Below are 3,676 nucleotides of genomic sequence, written 5' to 3'. Positions count from 1 at the left end.
CGCACACACACACACACACACACACGCACACGCGCACACACACACACACACACACACACACACTCCCTGTTGTGCATGGTAGGCCTGGCCCAATCCAGTGAAGGATGGATCTGGTATGCAGAGTGAGTGCCATGTCCAGAGATTAGAGCTCTGGAACGGGAGACCTTTATCCCATAGGCGACCCACATCCGTTCTTGGCTTTTGCTCGGTGCCTTTCACCTGGCCCACCTAACCTGGCTCAGCCTCTCCTAACCGCTCTGCCTCGCCTTTTCCTGTTCATACCAATTTCCAGTCTTCCAGGAGAAGGAGATCAAGTCATGGGGCAACCCAGTTAAAACCTAGTCTCCCATGAAACATTGACGGTAGAGAGGTTGCCAGAGGATACTATAGCAGAAAAGCCAGCTCTAATTGGCAAAAATGAGGTAGTTCAATAGGTTGTGCACTCCAGATAGTCATTCTCCGTGGTGAGAGAACAAAAGGTGAGAGAACAAAGGGTGTCTCTGCTGTGCAGACCCTGAGACCACTGTGCAGGAATAAGGGTCTTAGATGAAAACACAAAACCAGAATATTTATATTAAGAAAAAAGTTAACTCAAGATATACCATTTGCACACAACTAGTTCAGTTGGCATCCTGAGACAGCGGGACCCAAGGTGCAGTTATTGAAGGGAGCAAATAAACATAAGCGTTTTGGCTTAGAATACCATATGGGAGGGAGTGGGCAGCTGAGCAGCAAGTCTGCAGCTGTCTCCCCAAGCACCCCTTTTGCCTGTCATCACAACCCATTTCTTGGGACAGTTCCTGGCACCCTATCTCAAGAGTGGTTATGAGGAGACAAGATGTGGAAAAATCCAGCCTTACCCCTGAGAGATCCCCTCCTATGGAATATAGTGGCTTGTGGGTTGAACCCGTCAAGGTTAGGCATGAGGTGGTCTCACGCCTAATCTTTTCACTCTGGCATGATAAATATTATTGTTACATACCCTTCTTTAAAAGGAAAACAACTTCTCTACTCAGGCCACTTTCAAAAGCTGGAGATTCGGGGGGTGGAGACTTGGATAAAGCATACAGGCTCTAGAGGGATTTCCTCCAGAGCCCTCCTGTGCATTTGAACAGAGTATGGTTGGAGTTCCTTTGTCTCACCACTACCCTGACCCAAGTGGGAAGAGGGGGCGATGGTGTGGACCCAGTCAGAGATACATGGTAGTGCCAGCTGCCCCTACCCACCCTGTCCCCACTTTGCCACTCTGCAGATTGATGCCCGCTCCTGGAAACTTCCTGATGGCAAAAGGATGGCCCCCACACTGAGGCTCAGTCCTTAGCCTCTAAAGCAGGGCAGGGCCCTGGATCTCCTCTTCCTCCCCAAAGTATGCTGGCCTTCCTTGTGAGCTGGGGACTTTCAGTGTACAGAAGGCTGCCACGTGGCAGATGTGGCATGTCTGGGCCTGGGGTGGCTCCTTGCATTCCTTGCCCTGATGGTCTAGACCTCCACAGTTGTCTCATCTGTCTCACTTTCATCTTCCTTCTGCATGTATTTCCCTTTTGGCCACCTCACACTCCCAATACCGAGCACCCACCAGGGCTGGTGACACAGAGATTCCAGTCCCTAAGAGGACTTCTCAGAGGTGAACTCCATTGCCTCACCATCCTTCAGGCTCCGGAAGCCCTCCGTGTGCAGTTTACTCTGGGGCACAAAGTGCAGCACGACCTTGGGGCTGGCAGTCACAAACGGCAAGCACGACCTGTGCTCCCGCTGGGACCCACTTACAGGTGCTGGCATGGTGCTGCAGCTGCGGCTCTGCCATCTGGGCCATGTCCTCTGACGCCACCTCTGGTGCCTTGGTGCTGCCACCTGCTAACTGCTGGCCTGACGTGGAGACCATGGTAGTCGGTTGAGCTCCTGATCAAGAGGTTGCTGCCCCCTGAGAAATCCAGAGGCAAAAGGTGGTGGGAGAAGAGGCTGCTGCAGCTTCTGTAGTACTCCAGGTGATGCTTATGACACGAGCATTTGAGAATCGTGATTTAGATAGAGCAAGAGAGTGCGTGAGGAGCAGGTTTAAATAGTGTATAAGCATGTAGGAGAGATTACTTACGATAGACCTGCGGCTTCCAAAGCTCACACTGGGGAGGTTAGGAGAGTACGGAGGAATGGGATTTGAGATTGGGTAAATAAGCATCAGATAGTTAGCATCTGGACTCTGATGGCTCTGGGAGAGTGGACTTGGACCTGAGGTACTTAGGAAGAATCTCAGTAACTGTCAGAGGTGATGTGTCTGAAATAATTGAACTGAGAATAAAATTGCACTTAACTGTGAAGAATGCACTTTATTCAAGATCCAGTCATAATTGTAAATCCAGTAGTTCTCACCCAGGTCTAATCACAGTAGCACCAAAATTGAAGTTACTGCTTTTTTTTTTTTTTTTGCGGTATGCGGGCCTCTCACTGTTGCGAGCGGACGCGCAGGCTCAGCAGCCATGGCTCACGGGCCCAGCCGCCCCGTGGCATGTGGGATCTTCCCGGACCGAGGCACGAACCCGTGTCCCCTGCATCGGCAGGCGGACTCTCAACCACTGCGCCACCAGGGAAGCCCCGAAGTTACTGCTTTTATTACCTGAAGAAGAACACACAGTTTAGCTTCTCAGAGTCTCACCTTTCAAGTGTGTCTAACATGAAAATGAATGTATTTTTCCTAATACTTGAAATAGAGAACATTTTACTTTTGAGCCCCCTTTGGTCTAAATCCTCTAGGACTAGTTAATACATGCTTGGGTCAAGCCCTCTGGCATGATCCAACTAACACCAGGATAGGGGTTTCTGATTCTTCAACTATTTTGAAAAGACAATACAATACGAAAAGATAAAGTCATTTGCATAATTAGCTGCAAGTTATTTTGGACTGTGCCCCCTTCCTTCCCCTTCCTCCCCCACCACACCCCCCCGTAGGCTTAGAGGAAAGATACAAGAGGGGATAGAAGAAAAAAATGAGAGCAAAATGAATTTTACATTTTCTGCATTTGACAGCATTGTTCTTTCTACTGCTTAATGATACCAGATTATGAACAGTTTGTAAGTTTTTTCGTAATATAAGTGCCTATCATCATCAGGGGTATTTTGTTTTTCCTCACTAAGACCATTCACTCTTATTTGCGTAGTGAAATCTCAGAAACATGCGAAAGACATAAACCACTGAAATTTAGACTATTTTTAGCCATAAATGGTTCTGATCAGCACGCATATCTGTAGCACTCGCTGCATATTTACCATGCATTATTAATTCTTTATGTTCACTAAGGCAGATATCTCAGTCTTAATATTCCTTTGCATTCCATTAGATTTATGGTACATCGTAAATCCTCAGTACATATGAGTTGATTTATACAGCTGTGAAAGAGGATAGGTTCAAATTCGTTGGTGATTCCAGTTGGGAAATTCGAGGTCTGTACAACTGCACATGGATGAACGTTGATAAGTGAAATGTCTGGTGGATACTATGAGAATATTCTAACAAAAATCATTTAGGAAAAGTGGGCAATTCTTTATGCAATGAGAAATTTACAAAAGAATGGTGATATATTTCAAAGCTTGTCTTTATAAGATTTGCACTTATAAGCATTTTCCAAAGTTAGGGAAAAAGACACTCTAAATCCTTTCGGGAATCTTTATTGCCGTTTGCATA

General features: G+C 46.9%; 1 pseudogene; it reads right to left on the bottom strand.

Moving 5' to 3' along the window:
• Nucleotides 1-1,324: 1,324 nt before the first annotated feature.
• On the bottom strand, nt 1,325-1,882 carry LOC115851191 (protein lin-28 homolog A-like; annotated as a pseudogene).
• Nucleotides 1,883-3,676: the final 1,794 nt, after the last annotated feature.

The sequence above is a fragment of the Globicephala melas genome, chromosome 14 (genome assembly GCF_963455315.2).
Source record: "Globicephala melas chromosome 14, mGloMel1.2, whole genome shotgun sequence".
In the NCBI taxonomy this organism is placed as follows: Eukaryota; Metazoa; Chordata; class Mammalia; order Artiodactyla; family Delphinidae; genus Globicephala; species Globicephala melas.
This window is presented reverse-complemented; position numbering and strand designations above follow the sequence as displayed.